Source organism: Alligator sinensis, unplaced genomic scaffold (assembly GCF_000455745.1).
Source record: "Alligator sinensis unplaced genomic scaffold, ASM45574v1 scaffold366_1, whole genome shotgun sequence".
NCBI lineage: Eukaryota > Metazoa > Chordata > Crocodylia > Alligatoridae > Alligator > Alligator sinensis.
The window spans coordinates 4877962-4897906 of NW_005841851.1; the positions used below are offsets into that span (position 1 = coordinate 4877962).

At 41.9% G+C, this 19945-nt stretch overlaps 1 protein-coding gene across 21 annotated transcripts in view; it reads left to right on the forward strand.

Moving 5' to 3' along the window:
• PRDM16 (PR/SET domain 16) overlaps nucleotides 1-19945 on the forward strand; it is a 459271-nt gene that overhangs the window by 316581 nt on the left and 122745 nt on the right. The window contains exon 1 of one of the 21 annotated variants that reach the window (XM_025212060.1): nucleotides 16039-16094. The exons of the other annotated variants lie outside the window; for them this stretch is intronic. The gene's annotated coding sequence lies outside the window, so the exon portion shown is untranslated. Of the gene's footprint in view, nucleotides 1-16038; nucleotides 16095-19945 lie in introns of those variants that run through there. 21 annotated transcript variants of the gene reach the window in all.

Consider the following 19945-nt stretch of genomic DNA (forward strand, 5'->3'; position numbering starts at 1 on the left):
TATGAAATAAACAACTTTCAGAAGAGATGGAAAAATCCAGATTTTGACACGCTTAGGAAATGCTATAAATGTTGCCTTTTGAAAAAGCCATTCTATCATGACAAGATTGCTTGATTGATTTTGGGAGCAGAGCCAAGAGATGCCAATGCTGTGAGTGTCAATCAGTCAATAAAACATGATTAAAAAAACCCCAAATCAACAATCAAACAAAATAAACAAACAAAATAACCCAGAGTTGTCCCTTATAAGTGGGAGAAAGCCGAACACCCCATGGAGTTTGTTATAGACTTAACTCTTGTGGTTAATTTTATGTGGAAGGAGTACAAGAATGTAAAGTCTAGCTAGGGACAATTTCCTCAGGGCTATTTTTCCCTGAAGCACAGATCTTCCAGGCTGCTTCCAGTACAGAAGAGCAAATCACTGGAAACCCTATTTCCAGGTACTCGTTCCTTTTTTTGCAGTTTGGAGTATCCTATAGAGCCAGTGGGCATGCCCAAATGAGTGCACACATGCCGTATGTGGCACCGCAGACCCATCAACTGCAAGGTAAACTGCATGCGCTGCACATGCAGGTGTTCATCACACTGCTAATTTGCTGTGCGGTGGGTTTTTTTGACACCAGGTATCCAAAAAAACAAGATCTGAAAAAAGCGGGGAGGCGCACATGGCAGCAGCATGTGCCACTTTAAACCAGAGTCTGGTCAGCTGGAGCCACACTCCAGCTGCTGGCCAAGCTCTGCATGCCAGATTGCTGCCACTGGAGCCCCAGTGTTATGCAGGGACTTAATTAAGTGTTTAATTAAAAGAGGTCGCTCAATGGGCCGTGCCTTATACTGGCCGCTCGCGTAAAGGGAGATGTTTCTTGGCCCCGGGACAATTAGCTGGTAACCAGGGTATATCTATCACTACCCAATTTACCAGGCAATTAGATGAAGTTAGGTTAACTACCCCACACACTCAATTAGCACTGAAATGAATAACATGGTTTATTAAGAACAACAGCAACTAACAACATTTAACAAGTAAAAACATCAACAGATAATCACAGGTTTACACTCTGAAATACTAACCACAACTAATCAAAGAACAGCCAATAACTAATTAATCAATTAACTATAGCGGAGAGAAAGGAGTGGAATTTATTAGAGAAGGGCAAGAGTAATTTTATTTATCTCTGCCGCTGTCTGATCTGTCCCCAGCCGTCCGCCTTCCAGTACAGGTCAGTGGTGGCTTACCTCCCACCGTGCTGCCTTTCTAACAAGGGTGCTTAACTAAAGAAGGACAGAAGAAGGAGGGGATGGACTGAGGCGATACTTTCTAATAAAGCAAAGAGCTGCTCTGTGTCAAAGACGCATACATCCAGGGAGGAAAAGTCTGGGGAGCCGACTCTATTTACTTTAGCGTAGGAGCAAATCTGGAGGGGAGCAAGCAACCACATGGAGACCTTCGAGCCTCTGGAGTATACATGGCCTCCATGGAGTGCCTGTCTTCTCCTTCAGTCTGTCTGTCCCTTTGCTCGCACGCCCCAGCCGATCTCCAACACAGGCCTCAATCAGTCTCACTCCCTTGACCGCACCACGGACACACCATCAGTCATTCACAGACCCAAAACTTCACAGCCACCCATCCATCCACAGACACACATGCATTCCTCAAAAAACGCACCCTCAGTACCACACACAACTACACAGACCCCCAGACACACACCGAGCTCTGCCCACACACACCCTTTATAGGCTGTGTGTGCACATTACCTAGGTGGCTCCAAAATCTTCACACAACACCTCTTTCAGGGGTCTTGCATCATCTTTCATGAGGCAAGGTCACTCATAGTTCACTTGGTGACCCACTTTCCATCTGTGCTGTGGTACCATAGTGTCATCATCCTTGTACGTAGACCCAGACCCTAATTTTGGCTGCAACACCAGGAGTCTCCCAGGACCCTAGGTAAAGCTGCTGGGGCCAGCCCAGATACTGGCTGCAGCCTCCCCTACTCCACCCAGGGTAACTTGCCATGCACTAGAGTGTGCATGAACAAGTATTCCCCAGGGACAAATAGCAGTGGCACAAAATCAAATGTGCATGCTCCTCTGGACACACCCAGCATGCTGAAGATATGCTCAAACTGGGATTTGTTGTTCATTCATTTGTAGTTTAACCTAGATTCTTCAAAACCAGATGATCATACTAGTACTATGGGAAGAGGTCACAGCACCTTAGTTATCTTTCCTGAACTACATTTCACCTAATGTCTGTGAGGCTTGTCAGAATTAAGAGCCCCATTTTATAGATGTGGAAAATGAAGCACAGAGGCCTTCCAACAAAATCAAAGGAAGTCTGGTCATTCCCTTGAAAGGGAGTCCCTTGCAAACTCCTCCGTCACTTTCTGGAGGTTCTCAGTATGGCTGTAGCAGTGCTTGGAATTGAACCTTTTCCTGCAGGCTCCCAGTTCTGGGCACATGTGCTCTTGCTTGCACCTATCTAGTGCTTTACACCAGGGCAGAGTGAGCATAAAGCACATGTAACTAGCACCCCTCCATTTCACACATTTTGTACATGACCATACATGGTGCAGTGCTCTCTTTCATTCACAAAACTCCCTATACATCTCTGTACAAATACTATGGTAGCAATAGGGGGGCACCTTCCCCTCCAAAACTGCAGTGGACCTTATTCCTTACACTTTCAGTGGGATGCTCCAAGCTGCAGTTTTAACAGATCTATCTTCTTTCTATTTCTGATGTCATTTTGTCTGTGTTGTACATAGAAAACTTTTTCTCTTGTTCTTGTCAAACAGCACCGACTCCTAATGTACAAATTTAGGATATTGCATTGCATAAGTGCAGCCTTCCACCTCTGGGTGAACAGTGCTGGGGCCTGATTCAAAGAGGGGCATAGCACTTTAAGACCATCACCTCGCACTGAAAGTGCTCAGCCCTTTACTGTTTGGAGCCCCTACAAAGCACCACCCCAGGGGCAGCTGGGGGAGGAATGAAGGAGCTGGTTCCTCACCACTGTTGCAATCAGCCTTATGTCATGGAGCAAGAGATTGGATTCTCTGCTTTAGGAGCCACACTGCAGATTGTTATGGGTCATGGAATACACAGTTTTGCCTTACACGTCACCATATAGTATCTGACAATCTTTAAAATCTGCTTTTGTAATTATAGTGCCTCTGTCACCTAACTTATAGCTTCTTTTTATGTTGGTGCAAACTGTTCTGTTTATAATTCCATGTGCAGCTGCTTTGGAAAAAAGCCCTAGGTAAAGCCAGCAACTTTTCTTCTGCATGTATTGTAGCCCATATGACTTCCGTGCAGAACTCTGTTTCTGTAAGGGCCTCTTTCTTCCTTTCTGATTAGCAGCACTGAGCAACCAGGTTGAAAATCTAGTTCACATTCACACCGTAGGCTACAAAATCTGCTTTTTCTTTTCTTCCTTTTCAAGGACAACAATGCCTGTTTCCCCATCCTCAGTCAAAAATCAGTTGACCAGGCCCCAAATACTTTGATGAGTGGAAAACAGGTTCTGAATTCCACTGGTGTCTACAGTATTTTCTTTCACCAGGGTATTAAAGAACTACTCAAAAAGAGACCTCACAGATGCCAAGAACTGTTGAGCATTGAGTTGTAGTCTTGATGGTGCTTCAGTCCCTCTGCTTGGTAGATAGGCAGCGTTTTTCATGCTGTTTGACAGTTATCTCCTCTGCGGCATTACTGGGCTTATACATCTCCTTTCAGCAGCCCCAGATAGAGCTGACAGCAAGGGGATTCTGTTTTGTCTCAGGAAAGAAAAAAAAAAAGGTGGTCTTTTGGCAGTAGCCAAGGCCACACTCAAGCACCAAGGGGCACAATGTCTCCTCTGTCTCTGAGAGAAAATAGCTTCTGACAGGAATCAGCTTTCAGTCAACTGCCAGGCATCTCTCATTATGGGAGGCCCGACCTGCAGGCTGCTATGTAGATAACCTGTTATCGTAGAAGATTGAATGTGGAGTTCAATTGCCTTGCGCCGCTGCTTCAGGAAAACTGTATAAAATATTCTCCGCAAAGTTTGCCAAAAGGGGAAAATGCAGTGCTTCCAGGTGTAGCAGCCCTACCTAGAGATTTACTTTAAACACAGACTTCCTGTACAAAATGCAGGCAGCAGTGCTGACCATGTGTTCATTCAAATTATAGTTAGAACCAACATTATATTAAAATGAGCATGTGCAGCAGATGTCCTGATGTCCTGGACATGTGTCCTTTAAAGAGCTTTGACATTCTTTTAATTATAATGCCATAAAAATCCTCGAGGTACGAAATGCAAAGTGTACCCTGAAGGGTCATGCATTAAACCAGGTTGCATTATATCCCTTTGACAGCTGGTTAAACAGAGGCACAGGGAAGCAAAGACTGGGTTTTTCAAAAACGTCCTAATTCTGAGTGCCTGTTCCCCATTTAATGCCCAGGGTTTTATTTGATAGGCATTGAGCACTAGCTCTGCCATTCATTTCAAATTGGGTCCTTTGATAACCTGGGTGCATCACAGAGGTCTCCCAAAATAAGTACGTGCTTCCAAAATATGGAGCTGTGAGTTCCCCAAGGTTGCACAGGAAGACAATGGCAAATCAGAAATCCAATCCCATTTGACAGGTAGGGGCAAGTTTTTGATACATTTACTCTGCTTTGGGAGCAATAAGCTTTCTTAAGTTCTCACTTGCTTCTCAAGTCTCATTTGAAATGAATCAGCTTGAGCACCCATTTCCTGGAGCCCCCATCCACCCATCTACATCCCTGCCCCAGGAATCGTTTTTCATTGAGACCATACACAATTAGGGCCAACAAACTTAGACAGGCCTATTATAGTAATTCTGTTTATCCTGACAATAAGTTATTTGACCTCCGGGCTGATCATGTTACTGATACTGAATATATCGGCTCACTGACGTACTTGCTGATACTGTGAACACCAGTGCACTGACATCTGGGATTATGAAGTTGGATCGTAGTTAGAGACAGAGATAGCAGTTGCAAGAAGGAAGACATTAGCTGTTGCAAGAAGGAAGGTATGGCTAAGAAAGAGCTTTAATGGCCTGGTAAAAGGACCCTAAAAATTGACATTTGCACTCTTTTGTTTCCTAGCTGGGGATAGAGGTTCCTTGAATAATATATGCCATATTAACTATGCAGACCTTATATCAGGGCTTTGTGGAAAGCCAATAAATCATGCTATAAAGATAGATGAAAATGAATGTAGCCTGTTTTTTTAGGTGAAAAATGGTGACAAACACCAAAGGGTGGCGCATGATCATCCAGTGCAAAACTGGATTGTCCAAATGTGGTGCAGTTCTGTAAAGTAGGCTCTACGTTTGCTTAACTGGCATGACTTCTGAAGTACTCTTTTAAGGTTTGGATACTTCCCCACAAGGTAAATAGGAACTGGTGTCCACTGAGAGATACATGAGAGATGTGCACTGCTGAGATGCATATGGATTTCCTTTTGTAGATCCAGTGTGTAGCCGCTCATGCCAGAAAACATGCAGTAAAGCAAAGCAGCATCTTGTGAGCTATATGTCCTGGGCAGCTTTTCCTTGGGAAAAGTGTCAATGATGTCTGTAAGGACAAGCAGTGGATATAGTGGAGACACCTTACCCACAACTCAGACACTATCCATAGCAAATAAAATAAAAGCCCTTGAATTATGCTAGACTCTCAATGAAGTTGTCCTGAGGAGAAAAAATAACTCCACCACAAATCTTGCCCACAACTGCGGCAAGGCTTTGTTAGGACAACAGATATTCTTGATAAAAAGTATGCCCGGGTTCATTCTGGTGAATTATTCTCTAATCAGCTAGTCTCTAAGATACCACCCAGCCCTGCCTGTCACCTGACCACTGACTAACTTAAGTCATTACTAACATGACTAATTACCTTTCTCTCATGCAGTACAGTGCGGTCTTCCAGAGCCCGGACATGAGCGGTTTCCTGGCTCCTTCTGACTTTGACCTTGGGCAAGTCACTTCTCCTTTCCCTGCTCCTCACATCTGTAGAGGGAGGGGTGACACCTTCCTTACCGGGCGTTCAGGATTAATGTGTGAGAATTACCTGGGAGTCCCGGGAGAGGAAGTCCTGTGAAAGTGCAGGGACTAATGAGGCAGACCTGTAAGTACTGCCTGTCTAGCTTACAGCTGTCCCCAGCTGAATTCAGCTGAATTCCTTGTGCCAAGAGAGAGTGCTTATATTTGTTGCAGTAAGAAGGGCCCGCTCACTTCTGCCACTGCGCTGCCTGTCCACCTGATACTCAACGCAGCCATGATTTTTTTTTCATCACCTGCCCCAGGAGCTGGAGCAGTTACAAAAGCAGGGAGGAGAAAACATGCAAAGCTCATCACGAGTTCAAAGGCCCACAGACACTTTGTTCAATACAGGCTCTTTGTGCCTATCTTGTACATGACATAGCTCACTGAACAATTTGGTGACTACTGTACATTGTCAGCTATCACCATCCTGCGATGGGCCAAAGGGGAGCTCTGAATGCAGGAAGGAAAAATGCTTTCATGTCACTTTTATCTGACACTGGGAGCGCGAAGCAAGTTTGCCGAAGTAATGCTAAGTTATTCTGAAGAAATATGGGTGGGATTCTCCAAGTCCTCCCTGGGGTGGAGAATTCCAGTTTTTTCAATGGAACCGTTTGACCAAGCAAGAACTACTGTGTGCAGGTCAAGGGTGAGGACTGGTACCCGTACGAGGTCCCATTTTGATACACTATCAGACAATAGTAAGACCTGGTAGCTGTTGTCGCATCTTCAGTTATTCCTCTGAGGTAAATCCTGCCCGCTTGTCTGTGCCTACAGAAATCAGCAGATAAAATTGTAGAAAAGTAGGGCTGTAAGAGACCACAGAAGATTGCATCTAGCCCAGCCCTTTGCTCAAGGCAGGATCATCCCTAACTAAACCAACCAAATCAAGCATCTGTCCAACCTGCTCTGCAAAATGTCCATGGATGGAGATGCCACAGCCTCTCGAGGTAACCTGCTCCAGTGCATGACCACTCACAAAGTCAGAAAGGTCTTTCTAATATCCAGCCTTAGTTTCCTCTGCAATGAGACAAGTTGTTTTTAATTACCAAAATGTATCTTACTAGACAAATAGCTGTCTAACCCAGAGGTCTCAGTTAGGGATCAAAGCCCGGTGTGCAGGGTGCTGTACAAGCACAACCCAGCTCAGAGCTCACTACATGCAAGACAACTGGTGATGACAGCTCGTATAGGAAGAATAAGGTGCTTGCAGTTTTGCTTCCTGTGGGGCATTTGGGTTTGGACAAGCAGGTGGTTGGTGATTCAGACCCCTGGAGACCTGGAAGCTCCTCTCCTTGGACATGTAACATTCCTCCATAGGCTGCTGTGTGGGTCCTTTAGCTCTTGGTTTCTGCAGAAAAAGGGGAAGGAAACAAACAAAGGGGAGGGAAATCCTGCAGCGGAGAGGCCATGGAGTTCAGCCTGGATTGGACCATTCCTTCCCTGACAGCCCTCAGGGGGCTCCTCTTTGCCAAATCTGTCTCCCAGTGGCATCCAAAACCTGTTCAATTATCTCTGGTAATTTTGTTCTCTGCAGTTGCACAAGCTTTGCTGTCTTTCTCTTACCTGATGCTTGCCAAGGCTGCAGCAGATGATGCCTCTCTAAACTGAAAAAGTATGTATTAATAGGTCAATAATTTCTAAACTGTAGCTAATCAGAGCACCTTTTGGAAAGAAATGGGAACAAAGTATTCTGAGAATCATTTTAACAGTAAGTGCAGGAGGTGGTAGTACAGTAAAGATCTCATTTTTCCCATGCTTTGATTTGCACAGCATTAGTCAAACCTGAGCATCTGAACAGTTTGAAGTACGAAGGAGTATCTTTAAATTCAGAAGCATACAGCCCTTTGCTCTCACTCACCAAGATGCTGGGACATTTAGGGCACAATGGGAGTTCTGCAAAAGGAAAGTGCAAAGGCTTCTTCAAAGAAAGCCACTTTGGGGAGCTATTTGGATTCACTGTCTCTTTAAGAATGAAAGCCCCAGTCTGCTACAGCCGTCTCATTTTGATTCCTATCGACAAGTGATGATGTGCGGTTCTGTGCGGAGAACAACAGCTTGAATTCTCAGCCAAGAGGGGTTAAGGATGGCTTTTAGACTCCTGTGACCACCCACTTCACCTTGTACTTGTCAAACTCCACAGGGTTTCTTAACCCTTGTCTGTCCTTAACTGGAGCTTAGCCATAATGCTTTCTTTAAACACAGGGGTGTGGGGGGCATTGTAAAGAAAGCTCTAAACTTCCAGACAGGAAGAGTTGCAGTGCCTGGGTTTAAATGTTTTTGGTTATGTAAGAGGTTCCAGATAAATGTTTTTTGCCTCCCAAGTCATTAGCATAGCAAGCCTATATTTTCCTCCTTTAAATTTTCACTGGCACTCTTGTAATAGTTACCTTAAATGTCTTGGGACCTCTGCACACTGAAAACTTCTCAGCTCAAGTGCTGTGGCTGTGAGACCTGATAAAGCTCTTTCAAAGTCAGGCTAAGTATAAATGTGGATTATGATAAGAGCTGTTAGGTTATTTGGTCTCAATGAAGGGCAGAAAATGTTTTTAATTTCTACCCTCATAAAACTCTTACAGGATGTGATGCGTGATAATCATGTTTCACTAGAATGTCTTTTAACCAGCAAGGAAGGTATATTGTTTTCTATTAAATTTACTAGACTTTTAGTATAACTTCTTAAGAACGCTATTGGCAAAAGCCAAAAAAAAATTGTTTATATATCTTTAAAATATCTTTAAAGCCATCTTTAAAATATATGGTGGCTGCTGGTTCCTGGGCACTTCAGTAAGGCCCAGCTTGGGATTTAGGAGCCTCAGTTCCATTTGTGCCTTTGAAAATCTCCCCTCAGGTCACTTAAGTAGGTCCCAAATTTTCTCACTTGCTTTTTTGAAACCTTCTCTTGACGAGTCTCCTTATGGATAAGGGATCATTTTTTTCTAGGGAAATACTGATCTTGGCAATACACTCGCTGGGAGATGATGTGTTCATGGCCTTCATGTGAATCATTTTCCAGATTTTGGTTCCCAACTATCTGAATCTACTGCAGGGAGATTCATTTTGAATCTTCAGCTCAAATAAAAGGAGGAAACGTCACTAAGAACCATCCTGTTTTGCCTGATTTTTAGTACCAAAATTTCTCACAGCTCCTAAGTTCACTTCTGAGTCTGACTTAGCAGAATTCCTAGCTCTACAGTTGATTTTCAGAGGCTGAATTTGTTTCAAAGGAGCTTTTGCAGTGAGCTAGATTCACTGCACAAAAGTAAGAGATCTAAAAATGGCATTTCTTTTATTCTTTTAAAGGCAGTGCACCAAAGGACTTTGTCACCTGTTAGCTCACTGGTAGAAATTAAATCCTATCCTTGCAGCCATGATTCAGGGTCAAGAGGTAAGGAGATAAGGCTAGGCTTTTTGTGAATGGGAGCTTGACTTTCAGTGAACAGGAAGTAAGAATGAATGCAAGGAGAATGGCAGGAGTCAGAACCGTGAAACTCCAGCCTGGTGTGATCTGATAAGGGATAGACACTAAACTTAACACTGACAGGATGACTCCACTCAAAAGCTAAAGGAAAAAAGTAGCCTGTGGTCTGCCGAGGGAGCGTAGAGCATTTAAAGTTCCCCAATAATATTGTGTAATATTCTTTAAAGAAAGGACTATTTAACGACTCCACTTTTCTCTGCTACTGCTTTGCTCCAGTGACATTACTGCAGCTGAGTTTAATCTGTTTGAATTCCCTAGGAGCACCCCTGTGCCTGAGCTTTGCATGTCTGCAGTCCAGAGATGCTGGAGTACAGTGCAGCAAATGGCCAGCCTGCAGGTGCCACAGAACAGTCAGTTTCTGGGAGTCTGTTATTCTCTTTTTGATGCCCATTCATTCCTGTTAGCAGGCTGGGGAGCTCTACTGGTTCTCAGTCCTGGTTCCTCAGGTACCCAGATGGAGAGCAGAGCTTTGCAAGGGAAATCGCAGAAGTCAGCCCTCCACTTGGCACTGCTGAGTAATGAACTGATCACGTGAATATGTCAGGCAAACTCGGTGCCCTCAAGCATTTAAAATGTCATGTCTTGTAATAGAGAATGCAGCCCTGGCTCTGAGCAGCACCTTGGGGATGGTGGGGCAACAGAGGCAGCAACACTGCCTCTGGGCAGCAGATCAAGGGTTGGCAAGGTAACAGAGAATGCAGGACAGGGTCTGCCCAGAAACCCCAGGGACTTCAGGGTAATCGAGAGTGCAGAGCTGGTTCCTGCCAGCTTGAGGTGAGTCCCTCCCTGCAGCACAAAATACTGAGCAATAAGCAGATGTTCTCTCACTTTGACCGTGGGCCTGCTTCTGAAATTGCTTTGAGGGGTGGGCAAACTGGCATACCATGGTCTTACAGGGAATATTCACACTGCCAGCCTGGCAGACAGAGGGGCGACTGCAATGCCAGCAGTTTCCTTGCATATAACACAATTCTTCCCTCAACTTGGTTTCAGACTTGTGCTTAGACAGCAGGTCTTCTTATGAAATAACTCAGCATTATTTCAAAATCCATAACATGGTTTCATTTTTCTCCCTCAACTTTGAAAACGTAATTAGAATTCTGCTCGCATTAGGTACCAGTTCCCAAGAAAATCATCAATTAATTGATTCCAATTAATCTTAATTGTTTCTCATACATTTCAATTAGTCTGTTGTGTTGTTACCAGCAGTACCACTCAATTATACAAGTAATCAACATGTCTTTAATAACTGTAGTGGAAAGATCCCTGTGAAAAGAAGTTTGGTAGTAATAACAACATTTGGGATGTCAAAAAATGTTTGTGTCACTGATTTACTCCGTGACTGGAGAGAGTAACTTCCTCCCTGCTGCAAAAGTGATTTTTTTGATAGAGAGAGGAAATAACCGCATTGTACATGTGTTGTTATTGGGCAAAGTATTCAGACCCTGGGCTCCAGAAAATTACCATCTTTTCCTGTTGTTCCACAGCTAATAGAAGGAATTAAACATGAAAAACAAACCTGTTTATTGGTAATTAAAATAAAATACAGTGTCTCATCACCCATGAAGGACAATTATATTTCCTCTGTGGAAGAGGTTTTCAAGTTTGCAAAGCAACTTGTGGCCAGATTTTTTTTTTTTAAGTCAAAAGCCTATATTTACACAAGTGACAACAATATGCAGAAATGTGAAAAATCTGGAGATGGTGCTTGTCCATGTCTCCTCACAAACTGTAAACTGAACCTATTTTCACATAAAATGTTGTTAACACATGTTTTTGTCAGGGAAATATTACCCTCCAATTTTTCCTATTATTGGGCCTATTTTTAGAGACTTCCACTTTAGCAAAACCTTCAAAATGTATATTTTCAGTGCAAAAAATCCATTTCAGAACATATTTTCATAAAGCAGTACTGCATTATATGAAACAAACTGATTTTCTTGCAAAAGTCGGCAAAAGAAAGTTTTAAAATGTTGCTCAGCACACTTGGTAGCAACTGCATCTCTTTAAGGATCCCAGAGCCTAGTTTGCACGCACACTCCTGCATAATTTGTCCCCAGAGCTTTATTTTATGGACATTTTAATATTGCACTGCTTATTGATACCAACAATGAGCAAAATGGAATTTATTGTACAGATTCCCTCATAAAATGGTCAGCTTAAGCAAGGCAGAGTTCACGGCAGGAGAACACGTTCCATACCACTGAGCACATGGAATTTGAGTGCACATGTCACTATTAAATGTAACTGGAGAGGGAAGGAAATATTTTTGCTAAACTCTCCTAATGACAAAGCAATAACATTTGCTACCGGTATATCTCTCTCTATCTCCCTGGTACCCTCTGGGAGAAGTGGGAATAATCTCAGATATAGTGGTAAGCAAATTTTAAAATGCATTTTCCCCTTTGAATGGTATCAAAGTGCCACAGAACAATCACACTGAGCCAAATTTTGTCAGAGTAGAAATCTGTTCGCTGCAGAGGGGTAACGTGAATGGCATCCTAGGGATTCTGCGCGACTCCTGGAATCACTGAGCAGTATTTGCATTGTGGAACTGCATTGTTGCTACTCAGTGGCCTCCCAGTTTGATTCAGTCTCGCATTACAAACCTCCAAATTTTAAGGCATCAATCAGTAGATATTTCACAGCTCTCAGGGACTCAGTTAAATACAAGTGACCTCCTCCCTGTGTCTGTCTGCTGGGAAGAAATGGACTTGGGGGACCACAGGGTAGTTTGGAGAATATTCCTTAGAGAAGCCCCATATGGCAGTAGAAGTACTTGCTTTCAGTTTGTTAAGCACCCCTCAGAAGTGGAAAGTAAGCTTATTGACTCCCCTCCTTTTTTTATTTCTAATGACAATTAGGCCCTTCAAACATGTAAAATGATCCACTGGTCCCAATGAAAACTCATCTGTGAAAAGCACTTTCTTAGTCACATCAGAATTGGTGAGCGAAATGCTTAAAAATTTATTTAACAACATTCGGGGAGAAGCTGAGCTGATTTATTTTACTTAAAAGTGGCCAATCAAAACAAATAAATGGTGCTTTAAAAGAGCCAGGCAGGTCTAGGGACCTTCGGAATTTAACCTTTAACTTTTGGTTTTAAAAACCCTTGGACGTTAATCTATAAAATAAATTCCAATGGAAAAAAATTCACATTGCTGTATACTTCATATGAAGTTATTTAGCTCCTCATTTACAGTAGGTGCTTGTAAGAGACAGAATTGTAAATCAGCTTTTTTAATTCAAATTAAATTAAATGTTAATCTACTGAAGTTTGTGCTTTGGCTATGCCAGTGTGTGGGCTAGATTTTAATCTCACTCCACATTCATGCTAGTGTAACTCAATTGACTACAATGGAGTTCTTCACATTTGCACAGGAGTACAAACTTTGGACCCATTGTATGTCTGTTAACTTGATTCTACATCAAAAAATGAGATTCCAGCTTCACATGATCCATTAAAAAAAATGGCTCGCTGAAAATCCATGGACTTATTAAATCGATACATTTAATACAAAAATAAATATGAACGTTGGATGGAGAGTATTAAGTAGTTCACATTAACTCAACATTTACATGCATCTGACTTTACTAAATGACAGAAAATAACTGAATTTTGTGTGTGGGAGAAAGGATTTAATTTTCAAGAAATACAGCTGTCATAGCACCATATCATGAACTAGTGTCCAAACAAGTGCATAGGAGACTGCAACCACAACTAAGAAAAAAGGCTGTTGGTAATATCCAATGATGGTCACCACATCTGAGGTTCTACAAACTCGAATGAGGTTCCTGGGCAGCTTCCCTTGGGCTCAGTATTTTTGTTAGTGAGGCTAGGAATTTCACAGGTGCCTTAACCAAAGCTTAGGATCTGGCACCAGGTTTTTCCCTTGAAGATTTTGGGTTTCTGAAAACTCCAAACTTCATGAGAATCAGGGGTCAGGAAAGCTTGAAGGCCAAAGGATGTATTCATCTGACACCCCAGGAAAGGACAGTACCTGGTTGTGCATGGTCTAATTACAGCATCTTTACTTTCAAGGGATAGAAACCTTAGGAGTTATCTTGAAACAGAAGAAGCTTGGAGGTTTGATCTTGCAAGCCCTGCACTTTTGGGACTCCTGTTCACTTCAGGGGGACTCAAATTCACATAGAGGGCTTGGCAGCTCCAGACTCTGGTTCCCAGGCATCAAAAGTTGTAGTAAGCAGGGGCGTGCTCCCTTCTCCTCTTTCTCTCTTTGTGTGTGTATCTTTCTTCAATCTTATTTTTGATGTTTTAAAACCAAACAAGATATCCATCTGTTGTTGTAATAAATAGGATCACCAAAAAGGTAGAATATATACCAATAGATAGTTTTCAAAATAATACATCTCAGGTATTTGAGTGGTTAATGTGCTCACTTTATGCAAAATCTCTGACCCTCCTTTCTCCCTCTTTCTCCTTTTCTTTCTCAGAGTGGCTCTAATATTGGTCAGTGATGCTGTCCCTGCTTCCTTATTCTGAATACTTGATGGGTCCATGAGCAACATTGAAATTGATAGGTTACCAAGGAATCGTTGAGTTTATTATTTCTGTGTGGAGCTAAACTACTTTACATTATATCCCTGCAGTTGAGAAGCCAAGTGAGAAAGACAAGCCAAAATTACATAAAAGGCTCTTTTGCTGACCGTACGGTTCATGTTCTTGGGGTCATTAGCATTGCATTGCAATGCTTCTGGCTGAGTCCATTGATAAACAGTGAGCCCTCTCTGCTCTGCTTTTTATGGGCTTTCTGAACAAGGCTTTAATGTAGCTCATTTTCCATAAGTGAACTCTTGAATGTTTTGGGTTTCTTCCCTTTTTTTAATTTCTTGCTTTAAGACACTCAGGTAAGAAAGGAGATGTTTCAAAATGTTTTGTATTTTCAGTTCTCCCAGTTATTGACTTGTCTTTCCCCAGTAAGGTCATATTAGTTGTTTAAAAGAAATAGATGTTTAGGGCTAGGAATGGCTTCATTTCTTTTAAAAAAGTAAAAATAATAATTAAAAGAGCTTCTTCTCTTGGAAAAAACCTGTTGTGACTGTTAGACCAGCTATGAAGTTTTGTGGGAAACTTCCTGCACTCTGAGCATGCTCTTTGGATTAGAAGAGTGCAAAAATGAAAGAAAGAAAGCATTCTGGAGTACATACAGGCCATGCTTAAAACACGGATAAGGTTTGTAGGTACCTGAAAGTAACTCACGTACACATCATAGGGCGGGGAAGGCGTGTAGATAATCCTGACAGAGTGGTTAGAAACATCATCCTGGAGCCAGGCAGCCCTCATGAATTCAGTTCCCAGCACTATTAGTGATTATCTATGCCTGCCCTAGCTAGGACTCTGTCTTCCCATCTGTATAATGGCTCTAATAATGGTGGTGTGGCTGAAAGTTTGCAAGGTGGTGAGAAAGACACTGTGAAGAAAAGTATCAGGTTATTTGTATTGTAACTTCAATCATACACACTCCTGAGCCCAAAGATCTAATCTTTTGCCTCCTTTGTTCTTGGATGCTACAGATAGAGGTGCACATCATATTAAGCCTTCACTCAGCTGGTTGACTGATAGGTGGATGTGTTCATGTTTCTTCTGTTCTTAATATATTTTTCCATTTAAGCATATGTTGCTTCTGGAGGCTTCTGTATACAAGTGTGCGTCTGACCTATATGTATAAATCAGCATTTTGCATTGCAGTCTCCCTTTTTGAAACATTCCCTGATTCAAAAAGATCCTGTGCAGAGCAAACAAACAACAGCAGCAACAAATCCCCTTCAACCTTTTAATGTTAGAAAACAGAAAAGCACTGCAGTGGCTGCTCAGCAGGCCCCACACAGCTCATTCAGGAAGGTGATAAGAGTGTCTGGGTTTCAATGAATATTGGCAATTTTTGATGTATATGGGCACCATTCACCATAGAGTAAAGATGTAGTATTAAACAAAGCCTGGGGTCTTGGGGTCAGGGACTGTCACTGTGGAGCTGATATCAGTTACAGAACAGACAGACACAGATTTCATTTATCTAACACTGAGCATTGTGTTAGAGAAGTTGGCAGTGCTAATAATTAGAGATGATAGTGCTTGGGAGAAACCTGCTCAGCGCACAATCCCTCTGTCTTTCTCAAAAGACAAAGCAAAAAAATAGCCCTATACCTGCAAGCTTACAGCAAGCTTAAAATAAACAGAGAATGCAAAATCTGATCTTGTGCAAATTTGAGATGCTTTTAGGGTTAGAATTACAGCTGTGGATATTGGAGGAAGAACAATTCAGGTCACTTCTTTATATCTATTTACTTTTACTGTTTTGTGTTACTACAAGCTTCAATATGGGGACCGTTAGTAACATTTTGTGGGAAGATTGCTTACAGTCCACTCTTGGGGTAATTAAGTCATTCAAAGACTCTGATGCATAGAAGAATGTGTTACCTATTGGTTTGTTTTAACAGCTCTTAATGTTTCAGCGGTGGCATAACACCAGAATCATTAATGCAGCACCGCAGAGAATGTACTAAAGGAAACCACAAGAGGAGTGCTTCTAAATACCAGTGAGTTTTTAATTCCCTGAATAAAAGGGACAATCCTGTCTCATCTCAGGAGAGGTGTTTGTGCTGCTAGAATTCCAGGTCATTTTCTTCCTGTGAGAGAGACCAAGAGTAGTAAGTACATTTTAGAGACATCTTCTCCAAGAACTGCATGTGAATTGTTAGTCAGGAGAACCCCAGGGTCTAGCCAGTAGACAGCACTTCCTCCCGGAAGCACTGGCATCTTGTGAAACAAGATAAGAGTTCTTTAGTACCCTGACATTGTTCCCAGTGGGATAAACAACATCAGTAATGGTTTGCTATGGTAATCTGCCAGACTTCATGCTGTCCCCCTTTCTTTGTACCTTTGATGGTATGTTGTCAGGTCCCTGTGTGTTATGATATCACCCGTGCTTCTGAGTTTACTGAAGCTTGTAACTATGATAGGTCTCATATCTTGTGCTAGAGACTTGAAAGAGGAGACTCACTGATGGCCATGGGGCTTGGGCCCCTTGCTTTGTCTACACAGAAAGTAACAAAGAAACCCTTGCTTTGTCTACACAGAAAGTAACAAACTGGACACAAGATGCTGACTGCATTCAACCCTGGTCCTGGAGGGTTCTGCCTCTAGCAGCATGGTTGTGGGGAGGCAAGTCTGCTGGTCCATTCAGTCTTGGCCTCCTGGCTGTTGGTGTGTTTAGCAACTAGGATACAGAGCTCTGAATTATTTACTGATTTGGCAAAATCAATCTGGATTTGGGAAGAGACCTAACTTCATGTTTACGGTACAAAAACAGGTCTGCTCACTTGTGTTAAATTCCTCCCTCTTTCTCTCCCGCTCCTTACTATAACAATGGTAAAAGTTTCAAAAGTGATATTATGAAGTATAGGTTTTTCCTTGGAAAAATCTCCGCAATAGCAAATAAAATGCCAATAAATATCAATAGCTGCACCTCCAGAAATGTAATATATCTCATCCAATGCACCAAATGCCCGGATGGAAAACACATAGGTGAGACCAAACAACAAGTGCACACCAGAATGAACACACACCCGAAATCTATCAAAGACAGGAATACCCAGTGACCTGTGGGGGCACATTTCTCACAGGAGGGCCACTCTCTCTCCAGTCTCTCAGTCCTAATCCTCAAAGGAAACTTATAAAACACTTCCCAGAGACAAGCCTATGAACTCCACTTCATCAGCCTCCTGGATACTAAAAATCATGGACTAAACATAGACATCGGATTTATGACACATTATAACCTGCCTGACATCTGACTTCCCAGGTACTTCTCTACTATTCATCCCCCCTTCTCTCCCCCTCACCCAGCCTCTCTCTCACCCATTGACTCCTCAATCTACATTTTCACTGACTGCCTGTCTTGTATGCATACCAGTCCAGCCTCTGGCTTTTTTACTTTTCATTCCATCCAGGAAGAGCACACATCAACTGCTGATACTTTCTTAGCCTGATGAAGGGTTTTTGAACCCGAAAGCTTGCTTAAAAATTGTTCCCCAACTATTTAGTTGGTCTAATAAAAGATATCAGATTCACCCAAAGAACCTTGTTTGCCAATACATATCAAAGTTCTTGCACTTCTCCAGAATCAGCTTTATGGGTCAGTGTATCAGATAGCATCTTGAACCTTCCCTGAGAAAATAAGCCATTATTTTTGGCCAACTTGCATTGATTTAGTCTAGTTTTTTGATGGTGCTCCCTGTAGCAGGTATCTTTTGCATTGTCATCTGTGTCTTCAGGAAATAAAGCTGACAGAAAATTCAATAAACCAATTGTTTGTCCGATTGATTGTCGTTTGGTTCAGAAAATTGAACAGACAGCACAGTGTTAAATTATTAACTAAATGTTACCACTTGCAAGGGACATGTTTTTGTAAAGATCATCAAAAAGAACATTTTAATAAAATTAATAGACAACAGAATACTTTTAGATAATGAGACAGTGTTCCTAAAGAAGTGAAAGCAATAAGCACTATTTATTAGAAAAAAGTAACTGTGTGAGTACAGGGAAGTTGCTTGTTGATGGAAATACCTTGTATGTGCAAATGTTTGACGCCTTCAATTTTTCAGTTTTTGCATGGCTGTTTTACAAGCCTGGTTCAAATGTTGCATTTTTCAAGTGTTTGCCCATACTTAGTCATTAGCTTACTATGTACTTATTTTGACTTAATAAAGGCCTTAACATCATTTAAAAATATTAGAATATAAAAACCCAGAGCTTTTGCAGAGCCAAAAGGATCACATGCCTTAAAAAATAACATAGATGATCAGAAATAAGACAAGTAATTCCACATCTGCATCTAGTCAATGACTGAATCAAAAAATGGACAAAATATTGATTTGGGATTGGCTCAAAATACACTATTTCTTGAGAAACCACAAGAATACTATTTGTAGAGCAACCACAAGAATAAAAAAAAAATTGGCTCAGTTCAAGTGAAGCAGTAGGTTTGACCTAAAATGACGCATTGCATTTTGTTTTGGGGGTCTTGGGGCTATTTAAAAAAAAAAATAGGTAAAATTTGGAAGGATTCCTAGTTTTGAAATGTTTCAGTCTGGAAATATTGAAATGAAACATTGTTCCAGCTTTTTAGAAAGGCTTGAAGTTGTTTTTCAGCTGAAACCATTTGGTAAATTAGACATAAATTTGTGAACAGCTTCAGGTGACCCAAATCAGTATTTTTCAGCAAAGAGATTTTGCCTGAAAAATATTGTTCAGATCTAGTGAAAGTCTCACCCTGACAGAACGTGGCCTTTGCTGGAGGCCTCCCTCCCCAAAACATTGTATCAATGCACAGGCTTTGTTCCATGTCCCAAAAATCAACAGTCAGGCTGCTTTGGACTAAGAAATGAGTGTGTCCCCCTCTTTACAGCCACAGAGGAACCTGCTGAGTCAGCAGGACCACTTCCTGAGGCATGTGGGGGTTTTTTTGCAAGTCTCCTGTCCATGTGGAGCGTAAGAGAGCCGATAGATTCACAAAGGTGGCTTGGCTGAAGGTGAAAGGCAATGCCATGGTCAACCAACAATGATAACCATATGCCTGAAATATAATATAATCTGCTAAGCATCCATGATCTTCTGTTTACTCACAGCACTTTTTATACTTTAAAGCACTCTATTGCAGAGCTAGTTAATGCAAACATCACTCTTCTGGGGCAGATATGTATAAAGCTCCTTTATGGATAACAAGACCCTGTGTCTAGGTACAGAGATTCAAAAAGCCTTGAGGCAGAATCAGTCTAAATTACGCAGTTTTCCATAAGCAGTGTAGTTTAGATGGGTAGCAAACAGAACACGTTTGCCCTTTGGTGGAGGTGGGGAAGTGTGCAAATCTTAGATCGGGTTCTGCCATTTTTAAACCGGTCTGTGTGCACAAATCTTCTGTTCTGTTACAGGTATAGATTGGTTTCCGATCACTTATACTGGTAAAACTGTACTGTCTGTATATGGCCAGAGAGATTAAATAATTTGCCCAAAGACCAGGGAAACCACCGGTTTAGGAATCCCTAACTTCTGTGCCTGCCCTTGCTCCATGAGACAATGCTGCCCCTAGTGCATGAAAGGGTGTGTTGAAAGTATACGGCATTTAAACAATATAGGCTTTGTGATGCACTTCGTTATTTCTGCTGAAATGGAACCTTCTTAGGAGAGGATTATTTTATTTTTTTTAAAAAACAGCTTTTCCTGGCTTGTTGGGTATGGAAAATGTTTATCAGATTTCCCTTTTGTTTATAGCATTTGAGAGAAGTCATAATGATGTTCCTGGTCAGTTTAATCCCTGCAAAATATGTCAGCCCAGTGTGTTTATGTTTTCTGTTCTGTGCATTTAGTCAGCCTACTTTACAGCTTTCAG